General features: G+C 46.6%; 1 protein-coding gene across 8 annotated transcripts in view; it reads right to left on the bottom strand.

Moving 5' to 3' along the window:
- GPR160 (G protein-coupled receptor 160) overlaps nucleotides 1-9,953 on the bottom strand; it is a 39,130-nt gene extending 29,177 nt beyond the window's left edge. For 3 of the 8 annotated variants that reach the window (XM_053312216.1, XM_053312218.1, XM_053312217.1), the window contains exon 1: nucleotides 9,449-9,953. The gene's annotated coding sequence lies outside the window, so the exon portion shown is untranslated. Of the gene's footprint in view, nucleotides 1-8,878; nucleotides 8,898-9,448 lie in introns of those variants that run through there. The other 5 variants (XM_053312211.1, XM_053312212.1, XM_053312215.1 and 2 more) reach the window with 3 other exon arrangements.
- Nucleotides 9,954-15,813: the final 5,860 nt, after the last annotated feature.

Genomic DNA, 15,813 nt, shown 5'->3' with positions numbered 1-15,813 from the left:
ATACAAACTTCTAAGAGCCATCTCAAACCTATCAGAACAAATCTAGTAAGCCTACAAATAAATATGTAGGTAGGAACCGTTCTGCCATACCCTTAAAAAAATTTCTTAAGAAGTTTAACGATAATTACCCCCTGCAATTAAATAAATAGACAGAACATATGGAATTGAAGATGTCAAAGAGTGAATTGAAGAGTGTGAGCAGTGTTAAATTTGCCACTTAGAGAGCCAAGATGGTGTAGTGGTCAGGGTACTGAAGTAGGGCTGGGAAAACCCAAGTTCAAATCCCCATTCAGATATGAAACTCACTGGGTGACTCCGGGCCAGCCACGTATCTCTCAGTGTTACCTACCTCACAGGGTTATGTGAGAATAAAGATAACCATGCATCTGCTCTGGACTCCTTGGAGGAAGAGCAGGATCTAAATGAGTGATGACAGGGCTTTCTTCCAAGTAAACATGCCTGCTGGAATTGCACCAAGGGGAAGGGGAAGAGGACGGGGAGGGCCATGCCTGATGCCTACATATTTCAAGCCATCATCTCTCCACTCTTGCCCCACAAGTTAAGGGCAAGTGAGCAACAGAGAGGAGAACTGGTCTTGTGGTAGCAAGCATGACTTGTCTCCTTAGCTGAGCAGGGTCTGCCCTGGTTTGCCTTTGAATGGGAGACATGTGAGCACTGTAAGATATTCCCTTTAGGGGATGGAGCCGCTCTGAGAAGAGCATCTAGGTTCCAAGTTCCCTCCCTGGCTTTCCCAAGATACGGCTGAGAGAGATTCCTGCCTGCAACCTTAGAGAAGCCGCTGCCAGTCTGTGTAGACAATACTGAGCTAGATGAACCAATGGTCTGACTCAGTATATGGCAGCTTCCTATGTTCCTATGAGCAAGCTGTGAGGGGGAGGGGGACAGGAGCGAGGAAATATCCAAGTGATTAAAAACCCCAAGTAAATAAGGAGGTGCAACTCTGCCTCTTTCAGCTAGGCAGATTATCTCTCTGCTGCTTTGACTCTCTGCACTTCAAACATAGCTCTGGCTCCTCTTTAGCTGAATCTCTCTCCTGAAATGCAAAGCTAGTCTGAGGAATGATGTGAAGAAGTTTTTTGGTTGTTAGAAAACTTTCCTGAAACAACCGGGACTGAGAAAGGAGAGAATTTATACAAACGGGGTGGGAGTGGGGAGTCTACCCTACCTTTCCTGCCGACTGGAACAGTCTTCAGCCATGTTGCTGGCTGCCCTGAGGCTCTGGGGGATTGGGGGTAGGGGAAGGCAGCAGTGTAGGGGTGGGGGGGGGAAGCAAAAAGAGGAGAGTGGGCTCAGCATTTTGAACCAAGACTCTGTAGCACCTGCTCTATAGTACGTACTCCTTTTTATTTCAGGCTCATCGGAGCAATTTGGTTGGTGACATTTTGAGAGAGCTGAGCATCCCTTCAGAGACTGGCTTGAAAACACCTGAGGCAAGATCCCAGTAGTTCCAGGGTTAAAGCCAAAGCCAGGTGAGGGCAGGGGGAGAGAGAGGTAGCAGCTGCCTTCTGAATCCACCTTTCTTCTTCTTCCCACTGACTGCCAGCTCTCGCTCTCTTCTTCCCTCACCCTGGTTTTAAATTGCCCTTGCTATTCAAGTATTGTTGGGAGCAGTGCTGTGCTCCCTTAAGTAAGTAAGTAAATAGATAAATAATGTCCACTTCTGATGGTGTTGGTCATGCCAAAGGGCCTCCCCAATAGACCACAATGGGCAGGCAGAAGGAGATTATTCTTAAGGTATCCAAGTTCCAAGCTGTGTAGGGTTTTAGAAGTGATTGCTCTGGATCAGGGGTCTCAAAATGCAGCCCTCCTGCAGTTGTTGGTCGAAAGGCCCCTATCATCTCTGGCTCCTGGCCACAGTGACTTGGGATAATGGGAGTTGTAGTTCAGCACCTGCAGAAGGGCCACAGTTTGAGACCCTGCTCTGGACTATGATTTGATCTCTGTTTTATACTATAATATTATTGTCAACTTATTTTTTTATTGTGCTTTATTTTGGTTTTACATTATATGCCACTTTGGAGCCTTATCAAAAAGTGGCCTAGAAATAATAATTTTAAAAAATTAAACAATGAATGGCATTCAAAACACAAATAAACAGCCAATGCAGTTGGAATAACATGTTCCAAAAATCTGTCTGTGATTATTTTATTTATTTATTTATTTATTTATTTTGTATACTGCCCACTACCCAAGTCTCTAGTCTTTATGTTTTACCGCATAAAACAAACCAAGAATTTAATAGTTAAAACATATTTAAAAACCAGATTAAAATATCCATCAAAAACACCAACTAACTAGAAAAGCTTGGCTGAAGAGACGTGCCTTCAGTTGTTTCCTAAAAGCTAGCAGGGATGGAGCAGCTCTAATCTCAGCAGGTCTAATAAAAGGTCTTGTCGCTGCATATTGAACCAGCTGAAATTTTGTTCTTTCTTTGTTCGGCTATTAAAGTACAAATAGCTCTCTCTCTCTCCCACTTTATTTACAAGCACTTCCTCACCCCAGCACCCACTTTCAGCAAGTGATGATAACCAACCCTCTCCATTCCAGAACCTCCATTTGCTAGAGCTTCTGCGACCTCCTCTCTCAATCCCATCTCCTCATCTGACTGGGGAAAGCAGCTGGGGATTAGACTCAGCTGGCTTTTTGGTAGTCCAAGAAAGGCCCTCCACCTCAGAAGATTCTTAGTCTGAAGGCACATGTTGCTTTTACACAATTTCAGCTAAACATACTAAAATGTTCCAAATGGCCATTGGAATGCATTAGTTCCTTCCAAATGGACATAAGAATGCATCACGTTTCCAAATGGCCACTGACTGAAGTGGAGTGCATTAGATCCAGGAGAACTGGCTACTCACACAGTAGTTTTAAGAACCATTCCCAAATGAACAAAAAAAAAGTATTGCCGTTCCAAATGGCAATTGAAAGGCATTGGAACAGACTGTGATTATCCAAATGGCCACAGAAATACACTGAAATGGACTGTGGTTCTGCATCCATACACTTCACAATAAAGCCAGATTCACCCTTCTGTTTTGGACTGGCCAGGAGAAGAAATGGCATTGAGAGAGATTGCGATTCTGTGCCCTACATAATTCACAGTAAAACACATTGCAGTGGGTTCCAATTCTGTGCCCAGACCAACATGGCTGGGTTTTGTTTGTGGAGGGTTTTGTTTTTGGAGGTTCAGTGTGTGCATCTGTGACTGGTAGCTGTTTCATAAAGTCAATTGACCAGTGGGTCCTCTCAATGTTTTGCTATGTTCAGTTGCAAGATACTCACGGACACAGCAGACAGCAAAGCCTGTGTGCAATTTGCTGGTAAACAGCAATCTCAATGTAATCCCATGGTCGTTCTGAAACTCAGTTGAGTTTTATGCAGCTAAAGACAGACAAAGGGGTGGGGGGCTGCAATTTAGCGGGGGGGGCATCTCAGTGTGTCCTCTGGCCCTTCACAGACAGATGTTAATCTGGCTATATTGGGTATTTAAGTCTGGGCACAGAATCACAATGTATCACAATGCGGTCCAATGGTGATTACAGACAGATTGATAGACAAATGTATTAATCCGACTTTATTGTGAGACATGTCATGTTAAGTGAAACTCATTGAGGCTATTCACACAATGGGAGAAAACCGGGCTAGCAGAGGCTAGCTCGATTTTCTCCCTTCGTGAGAACCACTGGGCTTGGCTGCGAGCCCGGTGGTTCTTCATCGGGTAACCCGCTAAACGACCCCTGCCCTAAAACCAGGTGTGCGGAGCGAGAGCAGGGCATGCTAGAGCTTCTGGGGGCTGTGCGGCCCCCGATCCTCCCAGCCCCCACTGGCTCTGTAACGGAGCCGGCAGTCGTGTGGGCGGCCGCCCAGAGTAGACTGCCTGATCGTGTGCGGGGAGAGCGGGCTAAGACCACTCTCCTCGCTAACCCTCCCCAGGTGGCTCCCACTGATCGTGAGAACCGCCTCATTAAATGGTTTTATGCAAGAACCCTTTACCTCGCTAACTGGGCAAAGAGACACTGTTTGAATTGGTGACTCTCTTATATCTAGTGGGATGAGGGTGAGGAGAGCCACTGTCCCCGTCCATCCTCAGCACAGCATTTTTGCTGTTGCCACTGCTGGTGTCTACCTTGTGTTTCCTTTTAGACTGGGAGCCCTTTTGAGACAGGGAACCATCTTAATTCCTTTTTATTTTGAGAACCTTTTATTAAAAAGTGGTATATAAATATTCATCATCATCATCATATTATAATAGGACATTTTTTCAGTATTTCTGATCCTGTTTTTCTACTTTTTAAGAATTTATTGTTTCTTAGCCCCTCTTAATTGCCCCAGTGTCAATTGCTGTTCCTGGGCGAGGGGGCTTTCATGACATATTATATACCACAGTAGTACTTTCACTATTAAAAAATTTAACGGAAAAAATAATGCTTGGAAGCTAGTAAGTGAAGTCTCCATACTGCAGAAACAGAGACTGACACTGGGACAATTGAAGGATCATCATAAGAGCAGAAAACAGAAAGCTTAATTACTATTGAAAAGGATCTTTGCTGAATGAAACTTTCTTGTGATTCCAGAAAAGGCTTTGTGGCCAGATTTACCCCGAAGTCTCTGCAAGCTATCAGGGAGCACTTCACACATGATTTGGGTTTCTCGTTGCACGTTAGACTGTAGCCAGATTTATATCCAGGGTTAAAAAAAAATCCACTTTCTGCGTTGGTTTTTTGGGGCAACTTCAAACTCACAGTAAACTCGTGGTAAGTCTTGCTGTGTGAAAAATGCCCAGGAAGCAATGAAACAGGCAAGAGCTGCAAACAGAAAGCTTAATTACTATGGAAAAGGATCTTTGCTGAATGAAACTTGCTTGGGAGTAAAGATTCCAGAAAGAGCTTTGTGATGGGGAAATGGCATTGCTGGATAAAACCTGTGCAATATTAAGTGGTGTGGAACTTCCATTATGATTCCAAATCCAGTTAATTATGGGAAAGCAATGCCTCAACAGTGTTACAGGGCTCTAGGTGTAGAAACAAGAGTGAGGGAAACTCAACAATTACCACAGTTCACATTAATGCGTTTTGTAGGACTGTCGGGGTTCCATGATAAGAGTGCTGGGAAAGGCAACTGTGCATTATTGTTTACTAAGGACACAGTTCTTATTATTGCTTAACACAGATTAGTTCCCCTTAACTAGAACTAGAAATATATTTTATAAATGTTGTGCCTATGAAGAATCATGGGATTGTTTTGGATTTATTGATGGCCATAAAAATTTTAAAAGTAGTAAATAGCAAACAGGCAATCCCCTGATGTAAAACATTTGTAATCTAAAAGCTGGAAGATAATTGTGATGGCCAAAAAAACCAGGATACATTCATTTAAGAGAAGTCTAAGGAAGGAAAATACATGCTTTTAAAGATGCGTGGTCCTATATTGAATGTATGCAGAAAAAACACAATATGGATGGATCAGATCTACATAGCTTGCTGATTGAGACTTACGTTCATTAACAATGATTGTGTAAGTCCTCCTCTTAATAGCACAGTAGAAGTTTGGTCTTTCTTTATGGGCTGGCATGAGGGAAATTACTCAAAGTAATCCCATTGAAATTGAAAGGACAAGACTAGAGTAATTTTCTTCATCACATAGACCACTGCATTTTCCAGTAGTTTTGTCTTGTGATTTTTATGGTGGTATTAGCATGGTGTTGAATTTTTGTAATAATACGATAAGAAAATATTTCACTTTTCAAAGAGCACGTCAGATTTCCAGGAGCACATACAACTTGCTAGCAGATTTTCCACACTGTACTCCTTAATACAAACTTTCACTACCTATTCAACACTTATTCAAATATAACAAAACAAAACCCCTACAAATAATTATGAGTATATATTATGAACCAGACAGGCATACTGCCAAGGGTCAACCAGGTCAGTCATGGATCCAAGGGCCCACTGGACAACCCCTAAAATGCCGCTGCTTGGAAAGCCAGCCTCCCCACTGGACCCTGTCTTACCAGGCGATGGTGAGCAGCAGCACGCCTTTCAGCAGCAATGCTGGTGAAACTGGGCAGCACCAGGGGGAGGACTTAGCTCATGTGCCATGTGGGGACACCCTCTCCCCAGTGTCATGGAGTGCCCAGCAGAGGACTTTGCCCCCAGGTTGCCCAGAATCTGGCCTCAACCTTGGCATGAACACACAGCCAAAGACACAGGCATGAGATTGCCAGCTACCAAACGAAAGGCAAAGTGTGCCATCAAGTTGATTTCGACTCCTGGCGCCCACAGAGCCCTGTGGTTTTCTTTGGTAGAATGCAGAAGGGGTTTACCATTGCCTCCTCTGGCACAGTCTGAGATGATACCTCTCAGCATCTTCCTATATAGCTGCTGCCCAATATAGTACCAGCAGGGATTCGAACCGGCAACCTCCTGCTTGTTAGTCAAGCATTTCCCCAAAGCACCACTTAAGGTGACTACCAAACTATAGAAATGCCCTAATTAACACAAAGTAGAAGGATGTGATCTTGAGTTAGGAGAATACTCATCTATGATGAAGTGGGAAAGAGGAATTTCTTCTTACAGGAAATGAAAGTATATGCAACAAGGGAAAGAGGGCTGTGAATGAGAGAAGTGGTGGTTTTTTTCATTCAGCAGAGTGTGCATCTCAGGAAACGCAGAAGAGATCTCACAAGGTGATACTGGATAGGGGAGAGAGGGACACATACACCAGGGCACATGTCAGAGTGATAATGAGAGTTCTTCCACATTGAAAAAGGGCCAATCCTCACAAGAGTGATGATCATGAGAAGGGTGTGTCTGAAATGCCCCATTTCAAGTGAGGCAGTAAAAAAGAATTTCCTGCACAAAGAAAAAATTAGCATGTCGGTGAGAAAAACTCTAGCTTAGCTTAACCTTCTCCCGGACATCCTGTTTTCTGTACAGAGGCAATTTCTTGTATGGAAGAGCATTTAGTCACAAGCCCAGAGACATAGATCTACCACTTCAGGGAGGGGAGGGCCGGGCCAAGCTACACATGACACAGCCATTGCATGTAACTTTGCCCTGTGGGAGGCTGTAATCTTGCATCCTATATAATAAAAGGCTAAGTGAGTGGCCGTGGCTTTGGAACGTTGGGGATCTGCGTCCCTGCCTCCCTGGGCTGTTCTGGGCCTGCGCGAAGCGCAGGCCCAGAAGAGCCCAAGGGACACAGGACCTCAAACACCAGTGTCCCACAGCCACGGGCGGCCATTAGCCGGTGTGTGGCGGCGGGGGAAGTGGCCGAGGCGGCGGCAGAGCCGCCGCCTCGGCCATGAGCTGCGGCACGGCGAGAGGAGGCCGAGACAACCAGAAGCGGCCGCCCTGAAAAAGGCGAGGGCAATGGCGGCGGGGGAAGACCGAGAAGGGGGACAGGGAAGCTGGGCGAGGTGGCGGCGAAGCCGCCAACGAGGCCCCCACCCGCTCACAGCCGTCGCCCCCGCCTGCTCACCTGCCCTCCCAGCTGCCCAAAATGAAGCTGGGCGAGGTGGCGGCGAAGCCGCCAACGAGGCCCCCGCCCGCTCACAGCCGCCGCCTGCTCGCCCGCCCTCCCAGCTGCCCAAAATCACCTTCCCCGCTCCCCCCAAAAAAAGATTAAGGGCCAAAATGGCCCATGAGAAGGTCGCCGCCCCCGCCTATCGCCCTACCAGCTGTCGAAGACCACCTTACCCGCTCCAGCCCGAGGGAAAAGAGAGGAGCTCACGAGCAGAGCTCCTCTCTGTGCTAAGTCACTGCTCAAACTGCCGCTATGGACGCAAAGGACACCTATTGCTTCCATTGCGACAGTATGGGCAGCAGCTTAACACAGAGAATAGCTCTGTTTCCGAGTTCCTCTCTTCTCCTTCGGGCTGGAGCGGTTAAGGTGGGCTCCGGCAGCTGGGTGCGCGGGAGGGCGATAGGCAGGGGCGGCCACCTTCTCATGGGCCATTTTGGCCGTTATTCATCCACCCCCCCCCCAAAAAAAGTAAAAGCAGAATAAGGAAGAACAAAAACAGAGACAACAACAAAACAAAAAACAAAAAGAGAGAGGGGACAAGGGGGGGGAAAAGAGACAGAAAGAGAGAGAGAGAGAGAGAGAGAGAGAGAGAGAGAGAGAGACAGAGACAGAGACAGAGAGACAGAGAGACAGAAAAGACGGGATAGAAAGCTAGCGCCCGTTATCATAACGGGCTTAAAAATACTAGTGGAGACTAATGCAGGGAGGCGAGAGGCTGCTTAACTCTTCCCCCTGCCGCCGACACCACCGTGGGGTCAGTTTAGACAGTACTTTGTCTCACCAGCCTGCCCCACAAGACAGACATGTGAAAATGCATGTTTCTTCCCCACAGTGTGCCATTCTTAACTGTGTGGGGTGGGTCCAGCTCTAGTACTGGACTCCTGCACAGCACACACACAGTTAAGCAATGGCACACTGCGGGCTGCGGGAGACATACACGCGCATGTCTTTCTCATGTGGGACAAGCCAGTTGGGCAAAGAATCACCCAAACCAGCCAAAGTCATTTGGGGGGGGCTCAAAATTCCTCTCCAAGCTGCCTTTTTACTCACAAAGGGGGGGGGAAATCCCCCAACATGGAGTGGGGGGGGGACTTGGGAAGGGAACAACTGTGAGGGGCAAGGGTTAAAGCAGCTGCCTGTCTGTTCACGACTACAACCTCACCCAACTGTTTTGTTTGTTTGAAATAAAGGACAGGCAGCTGTGTGTAATCAAGCAAAGCTACACTCGGCTGCCTCTGCCATACACATTTTGCCCCAGGGGAATCCTATGAAAACCACACCTTTGTAACTAGAGACCAACGAAATTGATTATTGACCCCAAATCACTACCGACTTTTGGTTCGCACTCCTCAGACTCATTGTCAGCATCACTCCAGCTTTCCTCCTAGAACCTACGTGCCTTCAACAGTTGCCCGACAGGCAGAAGTCTCACAGGTAACGCCTTCCTCGCTACCCGAACGAGGAGAGAGCATTTTTGCCAGTTGCTGCGCGTAAGGTCCAAGAGGATCGAGCAGAAACTCGTCGGCGGCATGAAGTGGTCTTTAATCTACCCGGGACCCCCAGAACATGGAGCGAGCCGATCTCTCTCTTCCCCCCAACAATCGATCGCGATTGTCTGCAGTCGGGGAGGGCTCCAATCTCGAAGAAACCCCACTCTCGACCCAGAAAAGCCTTGCTCCCTAATACCAGGGGTGGGTGGGGTTTGCTGGGTCTCTTCTGTGGGGCCGCAAATGCAGTCTTCGCATGCTCAGGGGTGCTCTCCCCTTTACAAACCCCTGGCATTCCGAGAGAGCGAGAGAGTGCGCGCAGTTCCCGGCTCAAAAACCAAACCTTTCCAGTCGTGTCAGCACCACCACCACCGCTCCTCCAAACAGAGGAAGATTTCTCGGCGCCCCAAACCCACCTGGTCTCGTCGCCCTCGCTCGGCAAGCCCTGAGGAGGCAGCAGGCACCACGGCCTCATCGGAGCTCCTCTATGCAGCCGCGTCCTCACCGGCTGGTCGCCCTAGCGAGGGTAGACTGCGCTGCCTGGCTCGCCTGAGCAGGGGAAGGCGCCGCTTGACACGGCCACTCCCCAAGCGGGCCTTGGGTGGGGCCTCCTTGGGGTGGCTGGCTCGCCAAGCAGAGCCGGCCGCCGGCAAGGCGAAGCCTCCCCGTGCAGCTCAGAGAAGGCGAGAGCGGCTACTCTCCAAGCGCTGTGTCCGCCTCTCTGGGGCTGAGGGCTGCCATTCCCGATTTGATTTTATTTCTTTGAAGTGTCGTGGCTTGTGTGTAACCAAGAAGCGACGCGCGCTTCGACTGCAACCGCCTCCTTGCCGACTCGACCCCGCGCCGCGCGCGTGTGCATGCTGGCTGGCTTGCAGCGGGGCTCGTCGTCGTGCTGAAAGGATGCCGCGGCGGCTGCTGAAGCTCAGCGCGCAAGGAAGGGGTGGCAGATCTGCAGGCAGGCAGCCACATGCAAGTAATGTCGGGAAAGCTTGACCTGCGCTCCATTAGAAAGCAGGGCGCTAGAGGCTGGTGAAGTGCTGTGGCCCCCCGAAGCCTGCCTTTTCTAAGATGGAGTCAGGACGGGAGGAGTTGTTGTTGTGCAGGCTCGTGTTGATCCCTGGGTGCTCGAATTGGTCTCGGGTTCCTTCCACCCAGGGGGCTTCTGGGGTGAGGAAGAGTCGATAATGGCTGTATCCCCACTTTTGGAAAAGATAGGAATACGACGGATATTGATATACCGCTTTTCGACAAAAGTTCCCAAAGCGGTTTGAAAAGATGAAAAGCTTCTCATCTGTGTTTTCTGTATTCTGCGTTCTGTCTCCATCACTGTATTTATTCTACATCTTCACACCAACTACCGTACTTTCATCCCATTTTCCCATTCCATTTTTGCTATGTACACCTGCTTTGTGGACTTTTTTCGGTTGAAAACTGGTATAAATTCTTCGTCCTAGCTAGCTAACTACCGTCCCCTGCTAACTTGGCAATGATGCACCTTTTAAGGTGGTGATTCTCTTTAGCAGGGGGAGAGTAACTGGCCCTATCCACCCCACCCCCCCTGCACAGTACCTCAAGTGACTGTTGCTGGTGTCTATCTTATGTTTCTTTTTAGATTGTGAGCCCTTTGGGGACAGGGAGCCATCTTATTTATTTATTATTTCTCAGTGTAAACCGTGAGCCATTTTTTGGAAGGACGGTATAGAAATCAAATAAATGAATAAATAAAGTGGGCAAAAAGGCACTTTAAAAAGTGTTCACTTCCATATGTTCATCAGGGGGAGAGCAGCCCACCCATCTATTGTAGCTTGGCATCCCTCTAGTGGTGGTTTGCTGCATATATTCACATATATAACGTTTTTTAAAAGACAAAGGGAAAGAGAGGTTGAAGCTTTGATATGTAGATTGCTAATCTCAGGGGCTTCCTTCCTGCCACTTCCTCTTCCCTTCCCTTCCTTCTCCCTTGCAACATGCAAGCTCCTCTCTCCCTGCACCATGTGTGCAGACATGCAGAATCCATCTGCATCCAGCTAGATAGATAGAGATCCTATCTCTTCACTTTCCTATCTAGAATGGAGTTCTCTAATAAATACTCCTTATATTGCTTTGAAACTATGAACTGGCTCCAAGTTATTTTACTCTCAGCATACATGCATGCCTAACCAAATTCCACTGTGTTGTGCCTCTGTGCACTCTGCTATAATGAGTAAGGGTTTCTCCTACCAGAGAGAATTCCCAACAAGAATCACCAAGGAAGTCTAATACAGACATTTTGAATTTCAGAAGAGGAAACTTCTCCAAAATGAAGAGTGTGGTGAAAAGAAAGCTGAAAGGGAAAATCAGGAGAGTCACTTCGTTCCAGAATGCATGGAGTTTACTCAAAACCACATTACTAGAAGCACAGTTAGATTGTATGCCCTAAAGGAGGAAAGGTACCACTAAGTCCTGGAGGATGCCAGCATGGCTAACAGGTACCATCAAGGAAGCCATAAAAGGGAAGAAGACTTCCTTCCGAAATTGGAAGGCCAATGTGACTGACCAGGAGAGGGATCTTGGGGTCACGGTGGACAGCTCGTTGAAAGTGTTGACTCAGTGTGCGGCAGCTGTGAAAAAGGCCAATTCCATGCTAGGGATCATTAGGAAGGGGATTGAAAATAAAACGGCTAATATTATAACTTTATGCAAAACTATGGTGTGACCACACTTGGAATACTGCGTACAATTCTGGTCACCACATCTAAAAAAGGACATTGTTGAACTGGAAAAGCTGCAGAAGAGAGCAACCAAGATGATCAGGGGCCTAGAGCACCACCTTTCTTATGAGGCAAGGCTACAACACCTGGGGCTTCTTAGTTTAGAAAAAAGACGACTGCGGGGAGACATGATAGAGATCGATAAAATCATGCATGATGTGGAGAAAGTGGATAGAGATAAGTTCTTCTCCCTCTCCCATAACACTAGAACCAGGGCTCATCCCATGAAATTGATTGCCAGGAAATCAAGGGCCAAGAAACAGAAGGAGTTTTTCACACAACACATAATCAACTTGTGGAATTCTCTGCCACAAGATGTGACAACCAATAACCTGGATGGCTTTAAGAAGGGTTTGGATAACTTCATGGAGGAGAGGTCTATCATTGGCTACTAGTTGGAGGGCTTAAGGCCACCTCCAGCCTCAAAGGCAGGATGCCTCTGAGTACCAGTTGCAGGGGAGGAACAGCAGGAGGGAGGGCATGCACATACTTCTTGCCTGTGGGCTTTTCAGAGGCATCTGGTGGGCCACTGTGTGAAACAGGATGCTGGACTAGATGGGCCTTGAGCCAGATCCAGCAGAGCTGATCTTATGTTTCTTTTTTAGATTGTGAGCCCTTTGGGGACGGGGAGCCATCTTATTTATTTCTCTTTGTAAACCGCTTTGGGAACTTCTTGTTGAAAAGCAGTTTATAAGTATTCATCGTATTTGTATTCATAAAACTTTACAGGTGAGTTCAAGGTAGATGCAGACTTATTTATTTATTTATTACATTTATAAACTGCCCCATCCAGAGGCTCTGGGCCGTGTACAACAACTTTTTAAAAAAGACATAAAACCCACAATTCAAACACAATGCTAAAAACAATATTAAAACAATTCCAAAATGATTTAAAACCAATTAAAATACTTTTTAAAACAACACTTTACAAGCCTTGGAAGGCCAGGCCAAACAAATAGGTTTTTAGGGCTCTCTTAAAGGCCAACAGCGAGCCTAAACTGCGGATATCTGCTGGGAGTGCATTCCATAGACCAGGAGCAGCTACAGAAAAGGCCCGGTTCTGAGTCGCCACCAGATGTACCAGTGGTAACTGGAGACAGAGCTCTCCAGATGACCTCAACGAGCGATGGGGATCATACCAAAGAAAGCGCTCTCTAAGGTAACCTGGACCCAAGCCGTTCAGAGCTTTAAAGGTAATAACCAGCACTTTGTATTTCGCCTGGAAACATATCAGCAGCCAGTGCAGCTGTTTTAAGACAGGCATAATATGGTCTCTCCGGGCTACCCCAGAGACCAATCTGGCTGCCGCATTTTGAACTATCTGAAGTTTCCGAACTACGTACAAAGGCAGCCCCACGTAGAGCGCATTGCAGTAGTTGAGCCTGGAGGTTACCAGCTGATGCACCACTGTTTTGAGATCGTTCTCTTCAAGGAATGGACACAGCTGTCGAATCAGCCGAAGCTGATAGAAGGCGCTCCTGGCCATAGCCTCCACCTGAGATATCATGGTGAGGCCTGGATCCAAGAGCACTCCCAAGCTGCGTACCTGTTCCTTCTGGAGGAGTGTCACCCCATCCAGCACAGGAAGAACTAACTCATCCCCTAAATTCCGATCTCCCACAATGAGCACCTCCGTCTTGCTTAGATTCACCTTCAATTTGTTATCCCTCATCCAGTCCATTACTGCCTGTAGGCAGGCATTTAGGGAGTGAATGTCATTTCCTGATGATGAAGATGATGATTATAAGGAGACATAGATTTGGGTTTCATCAGCATACTGATAACACCCTGCACCAAATCTCCTGATGACCTCACCCAGCGGTTTCATGTAAATATTAAAAAGCATTGGTGACAGAATGGAGCCCTGAGGGACTCCATATAATAGCTTCCGTTTTAAAGAGGAACTGTCACCAAGCTCCACCATCTGGAATCTGCCTGAGAGATAGGAGCGGAACCACTGCAAAGCAGCGCCTCCTTTAACTTAGGGTTAAAGGTAGATCCAGGTCTGAAACTATTGACCTTTGTCATGTGGAAAGTGCCAAAACCTGCTTCTATATGGAACTGCTCCACACTGTGAGGGGCAACGTTCACATTGGACTTAAGCTAAAGGATGGTCTATGATCGCTTATCTACAGCATGAACATTTGATTGCTGATTTTCCACTTCTCCATTGTAATATCTATAGTTACCACATAATTATTCCCTGTCACGTAGGGGAAATCACACCCTATAAGCTATTCCTCCTGCAGTACAGCCACTGTGTGGAGACTGAGTAGGGTAACTTGATGGTAAGAATTGTGTTTGTTCAGTGTGCAGACTTCTTATCCTAGCATGTCAGTTTTGCAGTTCAAGTTTATGTTACCAATAAAAATGTGTGTGTGGGGGGGGGGGAGATTTCATGTTACCAATAAAACAGGTGGAGGAGGTGCAGAAGCACCTTTCACTTTGAAAGTGCCATGCAAATTTGTATTTGTGTGATCACAAATGATTATATCATGGCTTATGACCATGTGATGTAATTGCTAATGCTAGCCAAAGTTTGCAGAATGTCAATGTACAAGTATTTCAAGAAAACACTAGAGCAAAGGAAAGAGGGTGCCACTGTGGGTACCAGTACTAGGTTTTACCTGTTGCTCACTTACACCCTTGCCTATCCCCAATCCTCTTGCCTCCCCAGTGGTTGTCTCTGCACCACTAATGAAAAGTGTCTTGCTACACTCCTGGTTAGAGGACTTCACACATATACATAAGCACACTAACACTTGTCTTTAAAGGTAAAGGTAAAGTTGTGCTGTCAAATCAGTGTCGACTCCTGGCAACCACAAAGCCATGTGGTTTTCTTTGTTAGAATACAGGAGGGGTTTAGCATTGTCATCTCCCACACAGTATGAGATGATGCCTTTCAGCATCTTCCTATATCACTGCTGCCCAATATAGGTGTTTCCCCATACTAGTGGGGATTCGAAACAGCAACCTCTTGCTCCCTAAGCAAGTTACTTCCTTGCTACGCCATTAGGGGGCAACATTTATCTTTACTGCCTCACATATTCTGGACCCAAGCTCTACTACTGAAACAAGCCCTAAGTCTAGCACAAATTCAGTCTTGAGGTTTTCTTTAACGAACACTTCACCATCAGTTTCTTCATATCTATGCTGATCAGCCAGTTGTTATGAGGGAGCTGAAATGAAGTGAACCAGAGAAATATAGCAATGCTGTTCTTCAAATCTATGTACGTGATCAATTATGCACCCTGCAAAAATTGTGCAACTCCAGCAAGTTTGTATGACTAATCTTATTTGCTTAATATATTCTGCTATTCAGAATGTAATCATAGGAAATTTTCTTAAGAACTGTTCTTAAAACAGCCCTGCTGGATCAGGCCCAAGGCCCATCTAGTCCAGCATCGTGTTTCACACAGTGGCCCACCAGATGCCTCTGGGGAGCTCACAGGCAAGAGGTATGTGCATGCCCTCTCTCCTGCTGTTGCTCCCCTGCAACTGGTATTGAGAGGCATAGTGCCTCTCTCAATACCAGTAACTCCTCTGCCTAATACTTCAGTAACTCCTCTGGCTTTTGGGATTCACCAGGCATTTGCTTCCTTTGCTATGTGTCACTTAGAATCCTGTTTGGTGTAGCAGCCAGGCAAGAAAAGTGGATGCAGGATGGAATGGACAGGAGAAGTCGTTTGTCTAATGTGCAGTCCCAGCATAAGTACAAGCCTGGTTTTTAGAATTATCATTCAGAACTTAGGCAAAAATTGGAATAATCTGTGTGTGTGTAGTATGTTTTATTAGAAAACTGAAAATGTCTCATTAAAAAATTCCCATTAACTGTCAAACTGTCTTAGCATTTATGATAAGCAACAGGCTAGGCAATTGTGGTAGAACTAGATAGTACCATCTGTTCTAATACACAAAACAACCTATGGTATAAAAAAGAAAACAGTAGGACTGATTTAAATACAGGGTGTGGGTTTTTATTTCAATGTTAAGCAACCTGAAAATCGCCCGGGTGCCTTTTTGTTAGGCAC

Source organism: Hemicordylus capensis, chromosome 3 (assembly GCF_027244095.1).
Source record: "Hemicordylus capensis ecotype Gifberg chromosome 3, rHemCap1.1.pri, whole genome shotgun sequence".
Lineage (NCBI taxonomy): Eukaryota > Metazoa > Chordata > Lepidosauria > Squamata > Cordylidae > Hemicordylus > Hemicordylus capensis.
This window is presented reverse-complemented; position numbering and strand designations above follow the sequence as displayed.